Source organism: Xenopus laevis, chromosome 3S (genome assembly GCF_017654675.1).
Source record: "Xenopus laevis strain J_2021 chromosome 3S, Xenopus_laevis_v10.1, whole genome shotgun sequence".
NCBI classification, from domain to species: domain Eukaryota; kingdom Metazoa; phylum Chordata; class Amphibia; order Anura; family Pipidae; genus Xenopus; species Xenopus laevis.
Window position 1 is genome coordinate 98358822 of NC_054376.1, and position 15102 is coordinate 98373923.

Below are 15102 nucleotides of genomic sequence, written 5' to 3' on the forward strand. Positions count from 1 at the left end.
GTGTACTGAACGCTACCTTTTACGCTAGACTTCCTTCTTTTTTCTAAGTCCCAAAAAAACGCTGGCGTGTTTTCTACATGATGGCTGATAGGCTGAAAAAGATTGAAAAATTTTTGGGGCTCCCCTTCCTCCCCCCTACATTTCCTGACTCATGGCAACTTACCTAGACAGTGGGCACATGTGTAGGGCAAAATAAAAATTTTATTTGCTGATTTGAAGGTTTTCTAGGCATTTGTAGTGCAGATACGTGTTCCTCCATTGAAATTTGAATTTCGCGCCATATGCAAATTAGCCTTCGCTAGCGTAACTTCGCTTTATATAGCGAATCAACGCTAGCGCAACTTCGCAAGCTTACACTACCCCTGTGTGCAACTTCGGATTTTAGTGAATTTGCGGAGCCCTGGCAAAAATACGCCTGGCGAAGTGCGGCGAAGTTGCGCGTGGCGCAACTTCGCATCTTAGTGAATTTGCCCCATAGAGACTTATCCAAAGCGACTTGCAACTGTAATTGCAGCAAAAGGTGGCTCTACATAATATTGACTTTAGGGGGGGTGAACAGTTATGCACGCTGAAGATTTCTGTTATTTTGTCCAATTTGTTGTTTGCTTCGCAATTAAAAAAAAAATCTTCAAAGTTGTAGGCATGTTCTGTAAATGAAATGGTGCAAACAATCCATTTTAACTCCAGGTTGTGAGGTAACAAAACCTGAAAAATGCCAAGGGGGTGAATACTTTTGCAAGGCACTGTATAACAGTCCCTTATTACCTTTTCCCTTTGCCCAAGAATGTGAGACATCGAAGCAGTTATGCACAGCAATATCCGTAACATTTCAGTGCAGATGCCCAAGAGGGAGAACTTTAGCGAGATCCAAACTTTCAACAGTTTGTATTACTGAAGCAAGGCAATGACCTGTAAAATAACAAGTGAGGAATTACAGTATGCTTAAAGGCAATCCTATTGTTATATTAACTCAAAAAAATTAACCTTGGAGACAAAGCATGAGAAAGGGAAATGAAAGATTAGCACGCTATCTAATATACAGTATATAGTTTCATACAATCTTTTAGATGTTTCACTGTCTCAAACACGAGCTCCAGGAACATTTGTATCTCCTCAGACAGTGAGCCAGCTAGAAACCACAGAACAATAGACATTCGGGTTCCTGACGCCGACTTGCCCTGAGTTTTGCTGCCAGTTTTACTTCTCATGTGGCCATAAAGGATTCTGAAATGACAGAAAATAGGCATGTCCCTTCAAAAATATCATTGATTAAACAAAAACGATTTATTATGTATTTTATCATCCGCATCTTAAGAACACAAACCTCATGAGAACAGGCATTACATCTGGCCGGTGTAAGGATTTTACTATTGAATTCTCTTCAGATATGCTGAAATGGACAATTACCTCTTTAAAGCTTTTATCATCCAGAAGTTTTAGCAGGTTTTCTCTATAGTTAACCAAGAGAGAGAAAAAAAAATGATTATAATGTGTAAAATGCTTACTTCAGTAATATAATAATGTGGTAAATCTTTTCTAAAATTAAAAAAATGCATATTTGCACACTATTTTAATATTTTAATTTTATAATTTATGGAAATATAAAGTAACGGGATATTTAAAATATTTAATTGTACACTATCATGACATAACTGTATAACTTAAAATCTGCATACTAATACAACTATTGGTGCTGGACAACACTGTAAGCGAATATTGTTTGCAGACGTAACCTCTTTCTTGTTGTCTCGAATGAAATGTTTGCAAATCTGTCCTACAACATTTGTCAGCGACATAGATGAAAATTGCTTACTTGTAAGGAAGAAGACTGTGATGCTTATAGCTCATCACACACTCAAGGGTGATCTTCTGCACTTCTTGATCTTGATGACACAATCGTTTGGAGGGAGATTGAAGATATTAAACTACTAATGTATCACTGTGAGTATAAAATGTGTACATTTAATTAAATGCAATGCCTGTATAAGAGCAGCCACACACAATGTTAGTTGTAGTGTTTTTTTACAGATACAAAATGCCAGAAAACTGCCTGCTGTAGAGAATACAGGGAATTGTACAATTTCCAGTATTCTCGAAGGCAGGATATTTTCTAGTGTTTTGTAATAGTTCTTATAAATGTGGGCCCTCTTGTTCAGGTTCTCTAGTAGGCCCAGACTGACACTATTCAATTATTATTCAATTAAATATGTGCTAGAATTGTTCTTCCTGCAGATGTCTGAAAACAGATATTCACTGATCAATGTTTTCTGTAAGTTACTACCCAGGTGCAAATTTGTCCAGCAACAACTTATGTCTGTATTGGAATCATGTTTCAGTGATGCATTTCACAGAAATAACAATGCTGGAATGTACAGTATTATACCATGGTCATTAATGAAACAGTTTTTGTTGACACATCAAACAGAAAAACTAGAACAAATGACATATGAGGCATTTTGACTGGTAGGACATAGCTTTCTATAGTTCCGTAAATGCTTGGATGTCAGGCTATCTGCACCCAGCACAGTATTGTAAGTTCACTGGAGCTGTTTATGGCTATAGGAATGCATTTAACTAACATTCTGACACCCCAAGCAATTGCTGGTTTATAATTCAGAGAATTTCTGAAACCTTGCAACTTTGTAACTCAACTAGATAATTAACCAAGGCAAATGTTTTAACTTAATTAAGGCATAAGGTCAAGGAGAAAGTGTTACTACTGTAATACTTCGGGGAATCCTACATGCCTAAAGAAATGTGCTGATTTTTGGAAACATTATACAGAAAAACTATCCTTGCACACCCCACATTCATCCCAATCCTCTTTTCTGTGACAGCAGGCATAATGTTGGATGCTTGGCCTGAACGGTTTAATTTTCCATGCGATACTATATTCTCACAAAATTTTTTAAAACTAATCTTTATTTAGTTTTTTGTTACAATCACTCTGCTAATTACTCTTTTCAACATCAGGTTCACCTTAAGGAGGCCTCAAGAGTTGCTCCATTTAAAACTCACACAGCTAGTTGCTTTCCTTGCCTGAAATGGTGCCATGTAATAGGGATAAAAAATTTTTTAGTATGATTTTGACATATAAGTGGTAGTGTTCCTGCATTCTAAATTGTCATGTTTTGTGTAGCTGAGGACAAGTAGAGTATAACAGTGCTTTATCAGCAGGCTCTCATGCAGCCATTACACAACAGTAACTTTCACTTTCACTTTTAAGCTGTCAGGAAGTATGCACAGTATATGTCTGGGCACAGTGACAGCTACAGGCCATTTGTATAAACACCACATATTCCCCCTATAGTAGGAAAGCATTTGGGCAAATGTAATAAACAACAACAATGCATCTTAAAGCAATAATATACATTATTCACATCACATAGTCCTGGGTCCATGCAGGTAATTTTCTGATTCTCTCAGTGCGCCGTATAGGTTCAATTTCTTCAGGCCTATTAACAGGAGCAAGACGACTTGCATTCCATATGCGTCCATCAGACAGTTCATATGTGTATGGTCCTCGCTGGCATCTCACTTCAAGTGATGTAGTAAATTTAGATTGTCCTTGTTTCAGTATTCCTGTTTTCTTAATTCTGACTAAAGATCCAGGCTGAAGTGTCAGTATAAGCCTTGCATTTGGCTTGGTGACGTTTCACAATGTCAGCAGTAGATGATTTTGTAGGCACAGTATTTTGTGGAAGTTCGATGTCTGCAACATGTAACATCTGTCTGCCATGTAATAATTCACCTGGAGATGATTGGGTTGTTGCATGGCGCGTTGCTCTATAGTTATGTAGGAATTCTGATGTAAATCTTTCCAAGATTTCCCAGTAAGATTTGCTGTCTGTAGTGCTTCTTTCAGACTTCTGTTGAATCGCTCCATTTGCTTGTGGGTAATAAACTGAAGATTTCCTATGCACAATATTCCTCTATCTCAGAAAGAATTCAAACTCGGATGAGACAAACTGTGGTCCATTGTCTGATATTAACTCCTTTGGATTACCTTCTCTGCTGAAGACTGTAGACAGAAATGTTATTACTGTAGCTGATGTTTTATGAGAAACAAATGCAATTTCAGGCCATTTACTGTAATAGTCTATCAAGGTTATAGCAAATCTGCAAAAGGACCAAAAATATCAATAGCAAGTTTTTCCCATGCTGAATCAGGAAATGGTACTGGTTTTACATCTGGTCTCAACTTAACATTGTGTGGCTGTGTGGCAGACACTGGTGCTGTAGTAATGAGACCATCAATTAATTGTAGGTTTAATGCAGCAAAGAGATGTCTTCCAAGTATAGCAGTACCCTTATACACAATGTAAAAGTCACATTTTGCAGTATTTGATTCCAATTGTACAGTCACTGGCAAGCAACCAAGCACAGGGATTGAATCCTTTAAGTAACTGACCAGTTTCAGGGCAGGTGCAACAAGCGGATCTTTTGCAAAGTATTTCAAGAAAATATCCTTTGGTAGTTTAGAAACAGCTGAACCTGTATCAAGCATCAGGTTAATGGAGTGTCCCTTGTCAGCAGAAGCAGTACTGACACTGACTGTGCATATAAACTTGTCTGGAATAAATGTACCAACTTTATGCTCGATTGCTGGGTGAATAACTGTTTAAGAGCTATGATACTAATATGACTGTGATGTTCTCTTGCTACATGTTCCCTGATATTTATGTACCATTCTGATTCATGTTGCTCTTTCATATGGTCTTTTGCAATGATGTTGATGTATAGTGCAACATCTGTATACTACTTGCGTGTATCCAATTACTGACTTGTTGGACAGTGATATGTTTTTTTTGTGCTCCTGATGTAAGAACGTCTATGATTTTTGTCTCTTTATGTTTTCAATAAACTACCTGAGTTTAAAAAAAAAATGTACCAACTTTATCCACACTTAATACTGTAACATTTGTAGTAGTGACTTCATGAACATCTTTAACAGAACTACGGCAGATCTTAGCAAAATGTCCTACTTTTGTGCATTTGTGGCACCGTTTAGCTTTTGCAGGACATGTAACATGATTTGCAGTGTGTTGTGTTGAACCACAGCGAAAGCAGTATTTTCTATTTGTATTTGCTGCATGGTTTTGCAGTGTAGGTGAATCCCTTTCCTTAGTACTGTATTTTGCCTGTGACTGTGCATTATTAGACCACAGTGTTGAATTCACAATCTGTACATTCCCAGCAGTTCCCTGACTGAGAGTTTTAGCCTCTGCCACTGCTGTTTCAATTTGGCTAGCAACTGTAATAGCCTCTGCAAGGGTTAAATCCTGCTATAGGAGCAGTCTCTCTCTAATGCAGGTGAGTTTGTTTTTCTATTTGGTCTCTTAGCATTTCATCTGTTAGATTTCCAAACTCACAGGTAACAACCAGCTCTCTCAAAGCTGCTTCAAATTATTCTGTGGATTCGCCATTACATTGTCCACGTTGGTGGAATTTATATCAGCAACCACATTTACTCTTGGCACAAAATAGTTCTTTATAGCAGTAAGTGCAGTTTCATAAGTATCATCATGTAATGGTGATGTATAGAATATGTCCCTCTGCTCCCAGGCAGTGAATAAATAAATCACGCTTTCTAGCAGCAGAAATCTCCCCTTGGTCAGACCCAATAATGTAATTTTCAAACATACATATCCAAGCAGTAAAAGGTATGGTAGGCTCACCAGGGTTTTGGAGAAAAGGTTCAGGCTGCTGCAGAGGTAGAAGAGCCATCCTTGTTATCAATCTGTTATGTTTTGGGTAGCCGAGGATGAGTAGAGTATAACAGCAGCAGGCTCTCATGCAGCCATTACACAACAGTAACTTTCACTTTTAAGCTGTCAGGAAGTATGCACAGTATATGTCTGGGCACAGTGACATCTACAGGCCATTTGTATAAACACCACATAAATGATCTCACCCATTATATACTCACTTTGAGGCTGCTCTCCTTGGTTTTTTTTTATGTATCTCAGTATCTTTGACTTCATTTAATTCTACATCTTCATTACCCTCCATTGTCTCATTTTCTTTCATGCGAACATCTTCATCAGCTTTTTCAATTTCTAGATTCTTTATCCGAAGGTCCTGGGGAGGAGCTATTAAATCTGCTGGATAATATTCGTTGCTGCAAAAGAAATCATCTTAAAGAGCACTAACACTGCTGGTAATAAACATTTTCACCCAAAAGTGACTATGCATTAAACCAACTCTCCCCGAATTTTAGCTTTTTTTGGCTTTAGTCAGCTGCAGAGGGGTTCACTGTTAAGCAAACATTAAGATCACAATGAAACTACTGTGCAAGCATACGACTACTGCTGTGTAAATTGAAAGAACACAAATATCGACTACTGTGTAAATTGAGAAACACAACATGAATCTGATTAGTAAGTGGCATCGTCAAAAAGAATGTCTGATAAAGCAAAATGGAATCTGATATATTAGGCCCACAGTCTATATTTTATATTTGCACAATGCAATAATCATGTGAAACATTTTCCATCCAATTGTCAGCTACTAGTAGCAGCTACAAAATATATAATGGGCTTTAGATGAGAGAACGAACACACTATCCCATGTTTACACAGTAAAGTATAACCTCTATTGTGTTATAAAAGACAACTGGGTCCCAGAGCGGACTGAAATTGATATATAACATTGCCAGCAAATACCTTAGAGGTACCTGAAAAAAAATATGGAATGTCAGATTATATTTTTGATTAAAAACTTACATATTTGATCAGGAGCAACTCTGTTGGAATACAGTTTGTTTTCTTAAAGGTATTCTGTCATGATTTTTATGATGTCGTTTTATTTCTTAATTAAAAAAAATTACTGTTTGCACTGAAAATAATTTACTTTACAATACAAAATTTCATTTCTGAACCAGCAAGTGTAGTTTTTTAGTTGCAATATTGGTGTGTAGGCTGCCATTTTGCCTGGTCATGTGCTTTTGGATAGAGCCAGCAGTTTAGGATGGAACTGCTTTCTGGCAGGCTGTTGTTACTCCTACTTAATGTAACTAATGTGTCACAGTGGGATTTTACTATTGAGTTCTGTTCTTACATCTACCAGGGAGCTGTTATCTTGTGTGAGGTAGCTGCTATCTGGTGAGGGAGGAGGGTGATATTACTCCAACTTGCAGTAGTTTATCAGTGCATAAATCACATGACTGGGGGCACCTCGAAAACTGACCATGTCTAGCCCCATGTCAGATTTCAAAATTGAATGTAAAAATGTTTTTTGCTCTTTTGAGAAATGGATTTCAGTGCAGATTTCTACTGGAGCAGCACTATTAACTGATGCATTTTGACATTTTTTTCCCATGACAATATCCCTTTGAAGAAGAACTAAACGTTTGCATAAAATCCAACACTGAGCAATTTAACTGACTTTTTTATGAGCTGTTTTTTGAGGAAAAATAAGCTTTAAAAGCGGTTTATTCTATACAGTATCTAGTAACAGTTAGGGGCATATTTACTAAGGGTCAAAATTCGAAGTTAAAAAACGTCGAAATTCGACCATCAAACTTGATACTTCGATAGTCGAAGTATTTTTCCGATCGAAAACGGCCGTTTACGAGCGAAGTAAAAGTCATTAGAATCGAACGATTTGAAGGATCGTACAAAAAAATCTTTGACTTCTAAAAACATAGCCAAAGACTCAGAGGGGTTCTAGGAGGTCCCCTATAGGCTAAACAGCAATTCGGCAGGTTTAAAGTTTTTTAAAGAGACTGTACTTCGATTTTCGAAATTCGAAAATTCACTTCGACCCTTAGTAAATGGGCCCCATAGTCTACAGCCACTGGACTTGCTGTGTAATCTTTGAATGGTTTCATCACTGATCTGAGCTGCTTCTATAGTTCAGCTTTCAAGGGAGCCCCATGTGGAAATGGGTTGAATTGTTGATTATATCAAAGTTTCAATTGTTTTTACTTCAACAAGGAGATGCTCTGTTTTCCTGCTGGTTGAAGGTTTTCATAAAAATGACATGTATGTGTATCAGGACTTACTACTATGTTGCTTTGACTACTTATGAGTTCTAAAAGTGACAGTTTAGCAACAGCTATATAGCTCCACAATGGAGATCCGGGTTCTACAGAGCACAGGGCATTTAACTTTTGAACAATCTCAATAGACATTCAATTGTGCTGGTTTTAAAATTTGACGGCACACACAATGCTTTTGGTTTAGTTTCCTTACTTACCTAAAGAAAAGTGTGGAATTCATATTTCTGTTCTATATATAGGGCTTTACCAAAAAGGAGCCCAATGACCCCAATAAATTTAAAAAGAGGTTCTCGATCTTTAAAAAATCCTGTCTGCTTTGCCTGTATTGTCTCTATCTGCACTTTGGCACCAGTTGTATGCATATGCTGATAACAGTATTATAACTGTGTATTTTATACATTCTGCTTTGTATTATATTACAATTTCTTTGCATATACAATGGTGTGCTAAATGTATTGTTGTGCGTTGTGCTCCTTTTTGCCATATTACCCTGCTAAAGGGCTTCCCATGTTTTAGTAAATGTGTTAATGTTACTCTGCCTGGTCATTCTACACAACGTGTCAAAATTGCTGCTGTCATGTGTAAAGATCATACGGACATATTGTGGATGGGGAACATGGTCTTGGGTATGGGCTGATGTCATCAAGAGATATGAAAAAACAGAAGGCTCAAGGAGACTAAGTAGCTGTGATGATGGAAGGTGCAAGAACACCCCATGTTTAGTAATGTAATAAAAGATTTGCTACTGGTCTACTCACCCAAACTATATGTTTAGCGAGTAGCATTTACTGCTCAGCTATCGTTTGATAAGGTTTGTTATGAGTTACTAGACATGGCCAAACATTGTACCATTTATTATTACATTACCATGTTTATTTGTTAGTTCATAACAGGGATATACCATAAATCTAGTTATGGTATACAGTAAGTAGCCCCACGTAGTGAACATAAGTAACTCATAAAGAACTATCCTAGTTTGTCTGTTCCCAAATCTGAAAAAAAAAACCAATACACATCTCCTGCAAGTCTCCCTTTGCTACTGTTTCAACAAGATCATGCCTCAGTTTGCTGAGATGAAGAAGTTTGTCTCTGAATTCATGAACAGTAGCCGGAAAAATGTAAAAAGGGGGATTCTACTGTATTGACAGCTACCTGTGACTATTTATTGCTGACTAAAACCACACTACAACCACAGCTGAGTGGTAGTATTCCACCATGTTGGGATATTTGGCCACTAGGGGCACAACTTCTTGAAAATAATTTATTTTATTTTGGCAGAGCAATCATTAAAGGGGCAACATGTGCTCCCCCCCTCCAACATGAGAAAAATAAATATAACATATGCTTAAACATTCTTTGGAACTAGGGGGGTCTTGAATCCACTGATATTACTTTCATATTAGATCCTATTCCCATCCTATTATAGATTTTAAGTATGATGGATCTGTTTTTGTGCTGTTCTATAAACATCACCTGCTATCAAATATGTACAACAACCAAGACAGCAACAATGATTAAACCCTAATTTATATAGGTATATTCAAACACTATTTTAATATCCTCACTCCAAGAAGTGATAACACTGTTTCAGTCATTTTCAAAATACCTTTGAGGAGTTTATTGAAATGTTATTTTGTAGTTTTGTGAAGATCTCCACCATGGTGCTGCGTGACAGTCGATTTTGGAGGCCACAGAATACTAATCTAGTAAAGTACAGGTCAGCCAACAACAAGGTTATTGGATCATGGGGGAAAGCCGTGGAAGACAATCAGCAAAAAACTACATTGAATAAGCCAATAATCATGTAAACAGTGTAACATGGAGATTCTAGGAATATTTTTATTCTGTAAGGTTAATCATATGTCCCTCAGAGCCCACCACCAAAGGAGGCCCAGGTGAAAAATGGGCTAATAATTAAGGCTCTTTGGGGGGGGGGGGGCTGCTAACCTAGTAGTATGGGGGGCCATGACAACTAATAGTGGCCATGTATGCTAGTATACAACAGATGCCTTTCATACCATCAACAAACATGGCTCACTGCTATGAGATGGTGATTATAATAGCACAACTTGGCAGCAGAACTAGTTTAGTCTATAATGGCAAAATATCTCTGTTCAGATTACATATACCGGGTCAGTACTTGAATTTTAAAGGAACTCTTTGAAAGAGCTATTCAAGACACAAAGGGCTAGCACAAAGTCTAGGAAGACATATTATGGGGTTTATAGTGGTGTGTAGGTCAAAGCTTCTGTTTGGTGTTATATAATGTGGTCTAGCTGATAGCACACAAGCAACAACAGGGCTTATTGACCCCAGTGGCTCTCTAACCATAGGAATGCTGACAAACATTGACTCTTGGACACATAACTATCAACTAGTATAACATCAGCAAAGGCATGGATTCTTCATGATGTCTGATTAGATAAGGAACTGTTAAAGTTGTCAAAGGTTACTGACCCATAACAAACATTGATTATGCTCAATGTTTTAGTGGAGTTTTTATTTCTTTTTCTCTGCTCAGTACAAACAAAAAGACTGTTCCATACTTTTGAGTCATTTCTAAACTTCTGAAGTATTTCTCTTATGTTTTTTGTTTGGTAGTCTCTTTTTTTGATCATAGAACAAACCGTTCAGCACAGCAAAATGAGATTCTGAAATCTGTTCTCCCCAGTCCAGCAACAGATTGAAAATGATTTATTGTCAGCTACAATGTAACTATATTTGTCTTCAATAAAACATGGAGAATCCTACAACCCTCTTGCAGAGAAAAAATATCTTTTATGAAACTAAAAATAAATGCATTTCTGAAAGGAAGCTGGGAAGTGCCTGTAGTAGGGCAGGATCATGTCATCAACAGGACTGACTATACTTCTATATAGGCACCCGAGGTCAAGTGCCTAGGATGTAGCTTTAGGTGGGTCAGGCAATGAATGCTATTATATATGTTGTTTGTATAAGATAATAATCTGGGTGCCAGAATAAAAAAAAACTATATAACATCATATCAAACTGCATTCACAGGTCTTTGCAAAGTGAAGAAGAATGGTAATTTATTTAACCAAAGTTTTGGTCTCAACAGAGAACTGTTCATATAGTCTGTGCATACATGATTGGTGAAAGGGGTGGGTAGACAAACAGAATTAGAGCCCATGACTAAGTGCCCTGAGTGGGTGTGAAATGTGTAGGGCGGATGGAGATGCAAATATACACTTTTAACTTTGTGTAAATGTTTTAACTAATTTTCCTTGGTCCTGTGGATCCGTTTGCGTGCTGGTCAGCCCTGTTCTTTCCAAACAGATTTAGAAACAGCCCTGGACTCTGACCCATGGGGTTAATCAGACCATTACAAGTTCACCATCCATATGTGCACAATATGTATCTATTGGTCCATGAGTTGGATTACTTTATACTAAGATGCTTTACATGTGGCAACCCTGCACATTAGAGACACTTCTATACTATATATATATATATATATATATAGGAGTATATTTATCAAAGAGTGAAGTTAGAGATCGCCACAGTCCCGTGCAGTGAAATTCCACCACTCTCCATTTATTTCTATGGGATTTTGAAAGGCGTTTTTTCAACGGGTGAATTTTCACTTGCACCCATTGATAAATACTCTTTTAAAAATCCCATAGAAATGAATGGAGAGTGATGGAATTTCACTCTAGCAGACTGTGGTGATCTCTTACTCTTTGATAAATATACCCCATAGTGACAGTCAATTAAAGATAAAAGCTGCTCAATGCCATAAGAGATGTCTGTGTATCTGACCTTAATGATAATGTCACAGGCACTTAAGTCTCTTAAAAGCAAACTAGGAATAGGAAAATCAAATATTTTCAGACTTTCTCCATTAAACACTTAATTTGAGCAAATATCCAGATTCACTTACAGCAAAAGACACTTCACAGTCTCTACTGAAACAATAGAAAGAATTTCAGAAGAGTCATCCAGACTGAGTAGTGTGCTTACAGCTTGGCAAAGTACAAATATGACTCCTATGGGACAAACAAGCCAGTTTAGTATCATGTTAGATATAAAATGCAGCACAAACATAAAAACAAGCATATGCATGTGTTACTATAAAAGCATGTACATAATAGAATGGCATCATTATTTTCAATTAACGATTCCTTTAAAATCATACTATGTCATACCTTGTTTCTGTTTATTTGTTCTTTTAAAGAAAAAAAGATTTTCAATAAATGTCTTTAAAAGTGGCAGAATTTTATCTTTTTCTAATGGCCTGTAAGAAGAAAAAAATAATGTAATACAATTATGTCAGATATATTTACCTAAGACATGTTTTGGCTCTCAAATAAAAATATATACCAGGGATACTTACAAAAAAATCTAAATACAAAACCCTACATTCTTATAGTTAAAGAGTATGTTGTAAAATTCACTAACATTCTATATATGCTGCATCTTGGAAGTTGTTTATTGGAAAGACGTTTGCCCTTTTTTCCCTTACGAGCTTGTTATTTGCCAAGGCAGTGGATTCCAGACATTACAGACATGGGGTCTGGGCTCTACATTTAATGCAGTTTTACTACCAAGGTCACTAAAGCCATGCAAGGTATGAAATGATTAAAAGGCCATTAGACGGACGCCCAAAAGCTGTAATGTGCATGTAAAACAAACCCCAAGAGGATGCCACCAGTTCTTGCATTGACTAAATCAGCCTAGTCCTTTTTTAAAGGACAAGGAAAGTTAAACTAAGTAGGCTAGAAATGTTGTACATTATGTTTTGAGCTTCTGTACCAGCCCCAGGCAACCAAAGCCCTTTAGCAGTAAAGATCGGTGCCTCCAAAGATGCCCCAGTAGCTCCCCATCTTCTTTTCTGCTGATTCACTGCACATGCTCTGTGCTGCTGTCACTTACTGAGCTTAGGGACCCACTCACAATATACAGTACACATAGAATATAAATGTCACAATATAAGGCTGATTAGTAATTAATATGTATAATTACTACATGGCAGCACAGAAACCAGTACAATTAGCATCAGAATTTAATAATCAGCCCTTTAGCACCAGCTTATATTACAGTTCAACCTCATTTTCTGCTTGATAATTTGCGACAATAGCTCAGTTTAGCTTCTCAACAGCTGCTCAGAGCCCACTGAGCATGTGAGTGTCACAGACACTTTCCAAGATGGTGACCCCCTGTGACAAGTCCTGTATCATTACCGCTATTGAAGTTGAAACTTTAGGCTTGTGCAAAACGTTCAGTATATAAAATATGATATTTTTAGCCACATACATTTTTAGGGTTTAGTTCTCCTTTAAAAGCAATCAACACACCACCTAAACATGTCATTTTTCTGAAAACTTTCAACCAGCAGGAAAACAGAGCATCTCCTTGGTTGATATAATCACCAATTCAACCATTTCCCCATGGGGCTCCCTTGAAAGCTGAACTATAGAAACATCTCAGATTAATGATGAAACCATTCCAAAATTACACAGCAAGTCCAGTGGCTAAAGCCATGCAAGGTATTAAAATTTATGAACGTTCAATATTTCTGTTAACGTCTAGAAATTAAGAAAAATGAAAGAAATTGTTTAAAAATCCTTCTTGTATAAAGAGATCAGGTAGAACAATGGACAATAACCATGTAGATAATTTAATCCTACCTGGCAGTCAGTTTCTTGTTTTTGAACCTTATATCCCTGCCCATGCGCCAAAAGGATGGAATAAGCCTGCAGCAACCTTTCAATTTGATCGAAACATTCAGTGCTTTGAGTTGGCTCCATTTTCTTTGAAAGTCCTAAAAGGATCACCTTAAAAGGCAAAATAGGAGGAAAATCTCAGTGATAACAAGAGACATTCTCTTTTTTTTATAATCACTGCGGCATTAATTTCAACTATTAAAAAATATTTACTATAATATATGTTATAAATAAATAGTATTATATATGTAATACATAAAAGAGATAATGAACATGGTTTATAATTGTTATCGCGCAAGTTTATCATTTTCTTATTTACCTAAATACTGCTAAAAAGTGGATCAAATTGTTCTGTGTTGATATAATGTGTTACAGACTCAACAAAATGTTTCAGAGTCTCCCCAACCATGCTCTATGGTATATTCTCCACAGTGTCAGTGATAGGTCCAATCTTCTGTAGTATCAGTCATATTGCCTGTACGAGGTTTAAAATACAAATAAGGAAAAATTAATTAATATTCATATATATAGTTTAAGATGAGCAGTGCATTTAGACTGATGTCACACTGGGTGACCATGGTGGAATTAAATGTTGTGGGTAGTGGCAAAAAATATTTATGGCATACAAGTAAGTCTGTGAAACCCTAGTAGCCTGAGAAACATACAATCAGATGTCTGAAGTCTATCAGAAGCAAAATGTGTGGCAATTCACATAACAGTGCTTAATTGCACCCAGTCACTTACCTTTGGGGCCGAGGAGTGAAACATGTTTCTTACTCCTTTACACATCTCAAACAATAGCTGCCTCAGACCTTGTGCCTTCTGAGTGTGATCCAAAAACATGACATTTAAAAGCCCATTTAGATCAGGGACCTGAAATAAATGAAAATGATACTATGATCAACTAATACTGCAAATACATGAAAAAATAGATACATATAACTGTTATAGTGGGCCTAAACTGTTGTAGTAAAACAGGGGGGAAGAAGATGAACCCAAAGTCTTTGGGCAAGGAAAGCCAATGGAGTCATATGAGAATAATACCAGCCCAGCATAGGGCTGCCAATTGTTCATTCTCCATTTTAAATTAGAGAGGGAAAAAGAAAAGAGAGTGGATTCTTTTGCATCAGCTGCACTGGGAGGAGTGACTTGAGGAAAAGTTTCAATACTTCTATAGCAGAACAATATAGCAAGTAGTGAGTACTGACAGAAGTTGCAATGAAGAATATACCACATTTTCCAGTGTCAGGTACAATAATTACTCTGAACCCTCCATATTTGTACTGATTCTTACTTGATATTAAACATTTATCTGCATCTAAATTTTGCAAACATTTTTGTAGCCCAGAACTCTCCAAACTGAAGCCCTGATCTAGTGCATGTCTACTTACAAGTGTTGCATCTTACCTTCCTCAT

At 36.9% G+C, this 15102-nt stretch overlaps 1 pseudogene; it reads right to left on the bottom strand.

Moving 5' to 3' along the window:
• LOC108712386 overlaps nt 1-15102 on the bottom strand; it is a 36267-nt pseudogene extending 21165 nt beyond the window's left edge.